General features: G+C 42.0%; 1 protein-coding gene across 2 annotated transcripts in view; it reads left to right on the top strand.

Annotated features, from left to right (window-relative positions):
* adarb2 (adenosine deaminase RNA specific B2 (inactive)) overlaps positions 1-12,884 on the top strand; it is a 794,386-nt gene that overhangs the window by 561,972 nt on the left and 219,530 nt on the right. The gene's annotated exons all lie outside the window — the stretch shown is intronic.

Raw genomic sequence — 12,884 nt, 5'->3', positions numbered from 1 at the left:
GATGCAGTCAGAGGGAGAGTGTACAAACTCCTTACAGGCAGCAGTGGGGATTGAACCCAGGTCCCCGGTACTGTAAACCATTGTGCTAACCACTACACTACCATGCCTTCTGTAATACTGATGTCATTGCATAATATAGAAAAACAATCATAAATGGACAGAACTATTCCAGTTTTAAGATAATATCCAAATTTCAGGAAAGTATTAAAATCTATTTAATTCATTTCCAGTGTTTATTTACTAAATCATTCATTCTGGAGAAAAAGGTATCTTATTCGAATGAATTATGCAGTTTGAATTATCAGTGCATTGATTCCTACTGTTGCTAACTGCTCCTCTAACTAAGTAGCTCTGATTTAAAAAGAAACATATCACTGGCAGGGCTGAGGTTCCATCTGTTAATATGACACGTTGACTGCTTTCCACAAAAGCTACCTAAGAAATGGCCTGAACACCAAATGGGATTATGTGTATAATTATGTCTTCAAAAATAGCTTAAATTGTACACTTACAATGGATATGTAGCTGGAATTACAATGCGTGAAACTGACTATAACATTTGTAGATCCATTTTTGTTGTGAAATAGAAGACATTTCACTAAGCATTTACATATTTTAGATCTGTTATTGACTTGTTTACTAAATTTAGGTTGAAGCAGGAGTTTCCAATATTCACTTACAATTTTCCAGAGCATTTGTAAGCTTTCATGTGTAAATTTGACCTATCGCTCAAACTTATTTGCATCCAGCAGGCATGTAATATATTTACAGAGCTTGTATCCATCTTAGAATTTAAATAAAAGAGAATGAGATGGGAAGGCAAGCACATTACTGAAAATGATCTGCCCAGTTCTCATAAATAGAGCAACCAAAAATCTGTTGTGTTTCTTATGCAGTGGATGCACATTCCGGGCACAATTTAATGTTTCTGCGCAGGATTTATGAGCTGTGCCAGTTTTATTCCCTCAATTTGATGCCACATCCAAGTGGTGAGGGTGGTTTGCGTCACTCGTCTGCATGCAAAATGAAGACAACCCAAGGAACCAGCCCAAAACACACAAAAGGGCAGCTTAGGGTCAGACAAAAGAAATGTTTTGTCATGGGATTAATTTGTCTTCCAAAACCACAGTCACATAAACACCAGAGGCATGGAAAGCAACCATTCAGCCCATCAAGTCCATACCAACCATGCATTGTATTAATCAAATTCTATTCTTCCCGTATTTCTGTTAACTGTCCCAAGCTTTTACAATTCATTTTTGTATTGGGGAGTGGCCAGTTAACCTACTAAGCTGCCTGTATTTGAAATGTGGGTCGAAACTTCTATAGTCACAGGAAAATTGGGCATATCCCAGACAAGACTGAACCTCGGTTGTGGAAACTCTGAGGGAGTCACTCTGCTAACTTCATTACCTATAGCTTCAGTCAAACTATGTTGACCTAAAGAACTTTGCATGAAGCACAACAATGATGCTTGCTGTGCAACAGGATTTTCCCAGAAAACTGATTGCTGACCAAGAAGGATGAGTTATTGCCCTATCCATGAAGCCTATGATGTCCTCTGTTCCATTCGTGAAAATTCACCGTAAGTCAGGTGTATGCTGTGACACCAAGTGACATGCAATTAGCACTGCACCAGTCTCAAGTGCTTTGGGGGCACGGTAGCATGGTGGTGAGTGCAATTGCTGTGCAGCACCAGCGATCACTGATCGGGGTTCGATTCCCGCCACTGTCTGTAAAGAGTGGGTTTCCTCCCACATTCCAAAGATGTACTAAGCTGGTTAGTAAGTTGTGTGCCCACTATATCAGTACCAATAGAGCAGCGACATTTGCAGGCCACACACAGCATAATCCGTGCTTATTTGTCTTGATGCAAGTGATACAGTTCGTGGTACATTTCAACGCTTTGATGTGCAAGTGACAAATGAAGCTCATCGTGTTTCCCTTTTGGGAAAGGCCACAGTTGCAGAAGCAACCCTTTGCAAGAATGGACAGTGTGTCTCTGGTGTGGGATCTGGCAGAGCAGGTCGCAGCATGTGACATAGTCTTTGGGAATAGGCATCAGTTGGATGCTCTGTCAGCCATAAAACATGCCATACACGGGTGTTTCTCACGAAGCATCTCCACAATCTCCAATCCTGCATGCCACCGACCATGATCCTGAAATTCCAAGCAATTTTATGTAATCACATCACCCACACACATTACTTGCTCAATTGTCTATACTGGGCAAACACAAGGAAGTCTGCAGATGCTGGAAATTCAAGCAACGCACACAAAATTGTGGTGGAATGCAGAAGGTCAGGCAGCATCTATAGGGAGAAGCACTGTCGACATTTCGGGCCGAGACCCTTCGTCAGGACTAACTGAAAGGAAAGATAGTAAGAGATGTGAAAGTAGGAGGGGTAGGGAAATGTGAAATGATTGGAGAAGACCGGAGGGGGTGGGATGAAGCTGAGAGCTGGAAAGGTGATTGGTGATTACTATCTTTCCACTAACAAAGGGTCTCGGTCCGAAACATCGACAGCGCTTCTCCCTATAGATGCTGCCTGACCTGCTGTGTTCCGCCCGCATTTTGTGTGTGTTGCTTGTCTATACTGGGACTGTGTAAAGGAAAGAACGCTGCGCATTAATCATACAAGGCTTAGAGTTTCATGTACAGTAGTCTCTTATGGGTCATAAGTGGGCCATATACATTTAGCTCACTTTTCAAGGGCCCAATCATTTCTGCATGATGGTAGGAACTGCATCAAGTAAACCAGATAGGTTTTCTTAATTTACTGTAGCTGCAGCATGGGGTTTGGCGAACTGACTACTGCAAGTCTATGTGGGTGACCGGATGGATGACAGAGAGGAAAGGGGCTCCCTGCCACAAGACCATCAGATATAGGAGCAGAAGTAGGCCATTCAGCCCATCGAATCTACTCCACCCTTCAATCATGGGCTGATCCAATTCTTCCAGTCATCCCCACTCCCCTGCCTTCACCTCATACCCTTTGATGCCCTGGCTAATCAAGAACCCATCTATCTCTTCCTTCAATACATCCAAAGACTTGTCCTCCACAGCCCCTTGTGACAACAAATTCCACAGATTTACCACCCTCTGACTAAAGTAATTTCTCCGCATCTCTGTTCTAATTGGACGTCCTTCAATCCTGAAGTCTTGTCCTAGACTCCCCTACCATGGGAAATAACTTTTCCTTATCCTGTTGGTGTTGTTTTGCTGCTCTTTTTTGCTGAACATTGTAGGCATGCTTTGTTGGTACCAGACATGTGGTGATACCTGCAGGTTGTGCTAGCTGTTTAAACATTACAAAGAAAGCACAGCAGTGTCACTATTTTCTTAGAAGTTTGTGAAGATTCGGCACGTCATTGAAAACTTTGACAAACTCCTATAGGTACTTGGTGGGAAGTATAATAAGTGGCTGCATTACAGCCGGGTATGGAAACACCAATGTTCTTGAATGGAAAAGCCTACAGAAAGTAGTGGATACAGCCATCATGGTCCATCATGGGTAAACCTGAGCACATCCACAGCGAGCATTGTTGCAGGAAAGCAGCATCCATCATCAAGTAGCCCCACCATCCAGAGCATGAGCTCATCTTGCTGGTTTCTTCGTGAAGGAGGTACAGGAACTGTAGGTCCCACACTATCAGCATGCAAAGTCAGTTCTGGTGGACTGGGTGGATGAAATCAACTACAAGACCCAACAGCCAAGAAGGGGTTGATGCAATGCTTCGTGGAGATCAAGGGGCATGAAAGGAGACAGAAGGCATCATTAAGATCCTCTGCAGTCGAGGAAGTCTCCATTCATGGTGATTTTTTGTACATTTGGACCAAGATTGTTGAAGCCGAAAGAGTGGAACTGCTCCAGTGTAGTAGCTTATCACTATAAAACTCTTCCCTCACAGGTTTTTCGCCAAACAGCTCTTTACCCATGAATGAGCTGCACAGAGGAACATCATCGTCGGAAACAGTGGACATCCAACACCAGAGTCAGCAACAGTTACTAGCTCTGAACCATTAGGTTCCTGAATCAGAGGGGAAACGACAGTCTCCCCAACACTGAGCTGATTCCACAACCCACGGACTCTCTTTCAAGGACTCTGCAACTCAGATTTTCAATATTATTTATTAATATTTTGGGTATTTTTCCTTTTTTGTATTTGCACAATTTACTGTCTTTTGCACATTGGACCCTGATGAAGGGTCTCAGGCCAAAATGTCCACTGTTTACTCTATTCCATAGATGCTGCCTAGCCTGCTGAGTTCATCTGGCATTTTGTGTGTGTTGCATCTACTCCCACTCTCTGGCTTTTTCCCACAAAACAAATGTTTAATCCAATTACTACCTTATCTTGAATGCCAAGCGACTGAACCTTTCTGACCAACCTCTCATATGGGACCTTGTCAAAGGCCTTGCTAAAGTCCATGAAGACAACATCCATTGTCTTGCTTTCATCAACTTTCCTAGTAACTTCTTCGGAATACTCTTATGAGAGAGGTTAGACATGACCCACCATGCACAAAATCATGCTGACCATCCCTAATCATTCCATGTCTATCCAAATAATTACAGTATATACCCAGCTCCTTATCAAATCAAATCATGTTTAATTGTAATTCAAACTATGCACGGACACAGCTGAATGAGACAACATTCCTCTGGGGCTAAGATGCAAAAACGTACATGCACATTCAAAATAACAAGAAAGGAATAAAATAAGAAAACATAAGAATAAAATTTTAGTTCAAATCCCTGAGCAACAAGTCTTGTAAAATGATGGTTCCCAGCAGTTCAGCCTGTAATTCCATGGATCCAACACTGGTGGGCAGCACTGATGGGAGAGTTTACCCCACCCCCACCCCCGACCGAGCCCAGTCGCCACACTACAACACAAGCCCAAGGACTGAGGACTAGTCCTAGCTACAACCGAGGCATCACAGCTGCCTCACCGCCTTCCTCACCACCAAACGAGGGAAGCAGGCTGGCGGCAATCAATGTCCTACAGGGTGTTGTGATCACAAAAGAAACATCCAAGACAGTCACTCACACTTTCACACCGAATCCAGTGTCTCCGGGTAGCATGCAGCAGCGTGGTCTTCACCCAGGTCAGCTCTTCCATGCTCAATACTCAACTCAACCCAGCTTCTCCTGCAGCCCAACAGCCCGACTCAAATCCATCCTCTAATAGCTTTCCCACGACTGATATCAGGCTCACCAGCCTATAATTTACTGATTTACTTTCAGAGCCTTTCTTAAACAACAGAGTAACTCTAGCTACCCTCAATCCTCTGACTCCTCACCTGTGGCTAAGGATGCTTTAAATATCTCTGCTTGGGCCCGACATTTCCTACACTAACCTCCCACAGGGTCTGAGGGTACACGCTGTCAGGCCCTAGGGATTTATCCACCCTAATTTGCCTCAAGATAGCAAATACCTATGCCTCTGTAATCATGACTTCCCTGCTGCTTTGCTCACTTTACAGGCTCTGTATCGAGAAGGCAGGTGTATGGGGTTCAACGGGATTTGGGATCACCATGATGGAATAGCGGAGCAGACTCAATGGGCTGAATGGCCTAATTCTGCTCCTATGTCCTATGGTCTTATGGTCTTATCCATCTTCCAAGTAAATACAGATGAAAAAATCCATTTAAGACCTCCTCCATCTCTTTGGTTTCATGTATAGATTACCACTCTGATCTTCTAGAGGACCAGTTTTGTTCCTTGCTATCCTTTTGCTCTTAATATATCTGTAGAGACTCTCAGGATTCTCCATTCTGTGAAAACAGAAGCAGCGTACATTAAAACATATAGAATTCAAAGCATTTGCATGTTTTGATGTATGTGCGAAAAATAAATGAATCTGAATCTTAATAACAACCATCGCCTTTGTTTATTATAACTTTATAGTAGGAAGACAGTGTAACAAATGTGCTAATCAACACAGAGAGCTACTTAACTTTTCATTTTCATAAGTTTTAATTTACCTACAGTGTACACAAATCTTCCAATTCTAATTCTAATTGGCAGTACCTTCGTTTGATTGCACTTTGAAACCATTATCTCAAAAGTCTCTACTGCAGCGCTGCTACGACAGAGCAGTGGAAACAGAGAGTTGATCAATGGTTTGAACACAGCTGTGCAATGCACCAGCATCTCACTGGGAATGGAGAGACCCATTAGCACAAAGGCTGAAAATGGATAGGGTTATGCACACTGAATAGGCTTTTATCAAACATGTTTCTGCACTTCAATCACAACCCAATTTCTATTTAGAAAATGAGATTTTCTCTACTATCAGGCACCAAGTAATTGAGATTAACTCTGGTTCCTTCTCAGGAGCCGTGAATAATTGTGTCATCAATGACAGGCCTTACGCAACTGACAGAAGTTCAGACCTTTCAGTTTTACCATCTCCCATAGTTAACACTGAAAACAGAACATGTGTAAAATTTACACCTTTACACTTTTACATATAAGTAATAGACAATAGGTGCAGGAGTAGGCCATTTGGCCCTTCGAGCCAAAGGTAAGTAGAACTTACCTTTGTGGAATTTGCAGCTCCAATGCCATACTTAAGTTTGCCAACAACTTTAGTGACTTTGGCCAAATCAAGGGTGGTGATGAATCAGCATATTGGAGGGAGATTGAAAATCTGGCTCAATAGTGCCACAACAACAACCTTTTACTCAATGTTAACGAGACTAAGGAGTTGATTTTTAGCTTCAGGAGGAAATAACCAGAGGTCCATTATCCAGTCATCATCAGGGTATCAGAAGTTTAGAGGGTCAGCAACTTTAAATTCCTTGGTACTATCATTACAAAGGATCTGTCCCAGGTTCAGCATGAATGCCATTCCATAGAACACAGCAGCACCTCTACTACTTCCAAATTTTGCACCAGTGCCCTTGTATGGAAAAGCCTACAAAACGTAATGGATGCAGCTCAGTCCATTACAGGTAAAGCCCTCTCCACATTAAGCATAATCTACCAAGAGCACTGTTGCAGGAAAGCAGCATCCATCTTCAAGGACCCCCACCATCAAGACCATGCCCCCTTCTCACTTCTGTAACCAGGAATAAGGCACAGGAGCCTCGGATCCGCATCACTGGACTCAGAAACAGTTATTACCCCTCAACTGTTAGTCCCTTGAATCAGAGAGACTGATTCACTTAACCCCTTCACTGAACCATTTCCATTGAATTGGACTCACTTTCAAGGACTCTTCATCTCATGTTCTCAATAGTTATTGCTTATTTATTTATCTTTTATTGTTATTTTTTTATCTTCCTTTTTGTATCTGCACAGTTTGTTGTTTTTTTTCACCTTGGTTGCCCACCCTGTTGGGTGCAGTCTTTCATTGATTCTATTGTGCTTCTTGTATTTACTGTGGTTGCCCACAAGAAAAAAAACATCAGGTTTCAGCCCGACTCTTTTCCTAGATGCTGCCTTGCCTGCTGAGTTCCTCCAGCATTTTGTGTGTGCTGCTCGGGATTGTACATAGTGATATACCGCATATGTACTTAGATAATAAATTCACATTAAACTTTGAACTCTGTTAGAAACTCTGAATGTGCGGCCTGCGGAGCAACTTACTAATAGATCAAGTTGAATACAACAGGTAAATAGTGACAAAAGTACAAAATCTTCTTGCCCTTGGTTCATACTTGACCTAACCAATACGAAGGCAGCGGGCCTGCAAAATAAAATGTTTGTTATTCCTGCTCTTATTTTGATGGTTCCTATTTCACTCTGGAATTTAACCCTTGCCTAGAATAGTGACATCCTTTTCATGAATAATAACGAAGACAGTTCAGAGAGCTTTGTTGGGCAGATATTATTGGAAACAGAAAGGCAGCTAGCTCATTTTAGAATTGGAATCAGGAGTATGTAGTGAAATTTATTATTTTGTGGCAGCACCACTGTGTAATGCACCGAAATTTACTATAAGTTTCAATAAGAAATATAGGGGTAAATAGGTTTGACTGTTCAGAAATCTGATAGTAGAGGGGAAGAAGCTAGTCCTTCTTCTTGTGAAGGTTCAGGAGTCTGATGGTAGGACTGAGAAGCCGGTATGTACTGGATGGTGTGGGTCTTCAATGATAAATGCCACATTGTTTCAGAAACACCTTTTAAAGATGTTCTCAATGGTGGGAAGGCTACTGGCCTTGATAGATCTGGCCAAGTCTGCAACACTCTGCAGCTTTTCTGATCCTGGTCATTGAAGCCTCAGTAGACAGTAAGGCAACTGGTCAGAATGCTCTCTGTGGTACGTCTAGAGAAATTTGCTGGAGTCTTTGGGGACACACTGAATCTCCTCAAACTTCTAATGAACAGTAGCTGTGTCAGTGCCTTCTTATTGCATCAATACGTTGGGCCCAAGATAGATCCTCTGAGATGTTGACATCCAGAAATTTGAAGCTACTCACTCTCCCAACTGCTGATTCTTCAATGAAGACTGGTGTGCGTTCTCCCTGTTTGTCCCTCCTGAAGTCTACAATCAATTCCCATCATTTTCCAACCCATCCAAAATGTATAGAGGAATGTACTAATCAGGTCAATAGTAAATTCTGTTGGCCTTCACAATGTCACATGGAGACCCAACCTTCAAACTGTACCAAAACTTTTTGCAGTCCCAAAATTTGCCACCTGGTACTTCCCTGAGACCTGAACACCCATAGTATTCAAAAGAAGGTCAGTGAACTTGCAGCACAGATCAGTATAAAGAAGTATGATTTAGTGGCCATTACAGAAATGTGGTTGCAGGGTGGTGAAGATTAGGAATTAAATATCCAAGGATATCAGGTAATACGGAACGATAGGCAGAAAGGTAAGGGAGGTGAAGTAGCGCTCTTAATTAAGGATGAGATCAGGGCAATAGTGAGAGACAATGTAAGACCTAAGGAGCAGAATGCTGAATTCATTTGGGTAGAAATTAGGAATAGTAAAGGGAAAAATTACTGCTGGGAGTTGTCTATAGGCCACCGAATAATAACATTGCAGTGGGTCAGGCAATAAATTCAGAAATATCTGAGGCATATAAGAATGGAACAGTAGTTATCATGGGAGACTTTAACTTGCACGTGGATTGGGTGAATCAAGTTGATCAAGGCAGTCGTGACCATAAGTCCATAGAGATGGAAGCAGAATTAAGCCATTCAGCCCATCAAGTCTGCTCTGCATTTCCATCATGACTGATCCCAGATCCCATTCAACCCCTTACACCTGCCTTCTTGCTATACTCTTCACTGCCTGACCAATCAGGAAATGATCAACTTCCCTACAAACATTGCCTCCACCACCGTCTGTGGCAGAGTATTCCACAGATTTCCTACTCTCTGGCTAAAAATAAATTCCTCCTTACCTCTGTTCTAAAGAGTCAGTGCTCAATTTTGAGGCTGTGTTCTCTAGTTCAGGATATCCCCACCATAGAAAACATCCTCTCCACATTCACCCTATCTAGTCCTTTCATTTGGTAGGTTTCAATGACATAGGTCTTGAGGAGAAATTCATTGAATGCATACATGATAGCTTCCTTGAACAGCATGTTACTGAATCTACAAGGGAACATGCTATCTTGGTTCCATTCCTGTGCAATGAGACAGGTAAAATTAGCGATCTTGTAGTTAGAAATTGTAGTTGATCACTTGTAGTTAATCATCTTGTAGTTAGGTCACTCTTGGAAAGAGTGATCACAATATGACTGAGTTTCCTATGCAAACTGAGGGTGCAATAAGCCAATCTAAAACCAGTCTGTTATAACTCAACAAGGGAGACTACAATGGGATAAAGGAGGAGTTGGTTAGGGTAGACTAGGAACACAGGCTTGAGAATGGTTGAGGATCAGTGGAAGGCTTTCAAAGAGAGTTTTCATAGTTCTCAACAGAAGTGTATTCTAGTTAAGAGCAAGGACAATAAGGGTGGGGAGAGCCAGCCTTGGATAACTAAGGAAATAAAGAAAGGCATTGAACTAAAAGCTTGTGTGTACAAAGTCACCAAGAGTAGTGGGAAACTGGAAGATTGGAAAGACTTTACGAAGCAACAAAGAACCACTAAGCAAGCAGTAAAGAAAGATAAGATAGATTATGAAAATAAACTAGCACAAGATATAGAAACGGAAAGTAAGAGCTTTTATAATTATATAAAGCGAGAAAAGGTGGCTAAAGTGAATGGAGGACGAGAGGGGGGAATTGATACTGAGTACTGAGGAAATGGGCGAGGCTTTGAATGATTATTTAGTGTCAGTCTTCACAGTAGAGGATGCATCTAACATGCCAAAGAGAGAAGATATGGATGCGATGGGAGGTGAGGATCTTGATACATTAGCTATCACTAAATGCCGAACAAACTTGTGGGCCTAATGATAGGCAAGACCCCTGGTCCTGTTGGAATGCATCCCAGGCTACTGAAATAAATGGCAAAAGTTTCAGAAGAGGCTTTGGTGATAATTTACCAAAATTCTCTGGACACTGGGCAAGTTTCGGCAGATTTGAAGAAGGTGTATATCACACCACTGTTCAAAAAATGATGTGGTCAAAAGGCAGGTAACTATAGGCCAGTTAGTTTGACATCTGTAGTTGGGAAAATGCTTGAAGCTATCACAAAAGGAGAAATAGTGGGACATCTGAAAAGAAATGCATTCATCAGGCAGATGCAGCATGGATTCAGCAAAGGCAGGTCCTGTTTGACAAACTTACTGGAGTTCTTTGAGGATATAATGAGCGCAGAGCGCAGCAGATAGAGGAGAACAGGTGGACATTATTTACTTGGATTTCCAGAAGGCATTCAATAAGGTGCCACATGAAAGACTTATCCATAAGATAAGGATGCATGGAGTTGGGGGTGATGTATTAACATGGATAGAGAATTGGTTAATTAATAGAAAGCAGAGAGTTGGGATACACGGGCGTTTCTCCGGTTGGCAATCAGTGGTGAGCGGTATACCGTGGGGGTCTGTGCTGGGCTCGCAACTGTTCAGGATATACATTAACGATCTGGAAGAGGGGACTGAGTGTAGTGTATATAATTTTACTGATGATACTAAATTGACTGGAAAAGCAAATTATGTAGAGGATACAGAGGGTCTGCAGAGAGATACAGATAGGTTATGTAAGTGGGCAAAGGTCTGGTAGATGAAGTACAATGTTGGTAAATGCAAGGTAATCCATTTTGGAAGGGAAAATGGAAGATCCAATTGTTATTTAAGTACGGAATTTAAATGGTAAAAAATTACAGCTTGCTTTGCAGAAAGACTTGGGAATCCCTGTGCATGAATCACAAAAGTTTGGTTTGCAGGTGCAGCAGGCTATCAAGAAGGCAAACGGAATATTGGCCTTCATTGCTAGAGGGATTGAATTTAAGAGCAGGGAGGTTATGCTGCAATTGTACAGGGTACTGGTGAGGCCGCACCTGGAGCACTGCATGCAGTTCTGGTCTCCTTCCTTGCGGAAGGATATACTGGCTTTGGAGGCAATGCAGAGGAGGTTCACCAGGTTGATTCCTGAGATGTGGGGATTAGACTATGAAGCAAGATTGGGTCACCTGTGACTGTTCTAGCTGGAATTCAGAAGAATGAGAGGAGATATAAAATTATGAAAGATAGAGGCAGGGTAGTTTTTTTCCACTGGTAGGTGAGACTGAAACTAGGGGACATAGCCTCAAGATTCAGGGGAGTAAACTTAGGATGGAGATGAGCAGCAACTGCTTTTCCGAAAGAGTGGTGACTCTGTGGAATTCTCTGCCCAATGAAGCAGTGGAGGTTATCTCAGTAAATATATTTAAGACAAGGTTGGATAGATTTTTTTGTATAGTAGGGGAATTAAGGGTTATGGGGAAAAAGCAGGTAGGTGGTGATGAATCCATGATTAGATCAGTCATGGTCATTGAATGGCAGAGCAGGCTTGATGGACCAGATGGCCTACTCCTGCTCCTATTTCTTATGTTCTTATTTGAGAACTAACTCTAAAGTATTTTTTCATGAGCAGTAGATCCTGATGACAAAATAGTCAGTCCAGTGATTTGAAAACAACAGCTCATTTGACAGAGACATGAAAAATAGCTCTTCTTCAAAAAAATGCAAGTAATAAAGATGGATTTTCTTCAGAAGTGCAGAATCGCTTGAGTGATAGCTTTGTGGATCAAACTAATAACCCAGGAGAGAAGAAATGCTAATTGTAGATGGATGCATTCATTTTCAGTCACTTTTTTGTTTTATTTTGTTACCATACAGAAGTTGAGAATAGTTTTATCAACTTGACTAATCCTTCTGCCTTCCATAACTTGCCAATCCTTTTCCCTTTCTCCACTCCAAACTGTTTTACCAGATGTCTTTTGACCTGTCTTTATGCTGTGATATCTGAAATATCATTCCCTTTTCCTAAAATAGTTACGGTGGATAACAAATAAATAATGCCGGAGGGCCTCAGCAGGTTGGGCAGCACCCATGGAGAGGAATAGACAGTTGAAGTTTTGGGCAGAAACTCTTCATCAGGACTGGAAAGCAAAGGGTCAGGAGTCAGAATAAGAGGGTGGAAGGAAGGGGAGTACAAGTTGGCAGATGATAGGTGAAGATCATGATATAAAGTTTTTTCTAATGTTATACAATGTGCCCCTAGGTTTTCACAAATTAGCTGCTATTGATGTCATGCCAGAGATGTCAGCCAGTTCCTATAGCTCCTGGTGAAAACATGCTCAACTTTTCCATGGCTTAACCCCTCCCTAGTTTCTCCAGCCCAATAAATTACCATCCCAATAAAAACAGGCTTTGTGCATCCCAAGTTTTCTATCTCCTACCACATTAGAATAGATGATTTTACAAATTCTCAAGAAGTTTGGCAGGATTGTTGTTCCTGTAGAAGCTTGCTCATTTAACGCAATCT

This window comes from Hypanus sabinus, chromosome 6 (assembly GCF_030144855.1).
Source record: "Hypanus sabinus isolate sHypSab1 chromosome 6, sHypSab1.hap1, whole genome shotgun sequence".
Taxonomy (NCBI): Eukaryota; Metazoa; Chordata; class Chondrichthyes; order Myliobatiformes; family Dasyatidae; genus Hypanus; species Hypanus sabinus.
This window is presented reverse-complemented; position numbering and strand designations above follow the sequence as displayed.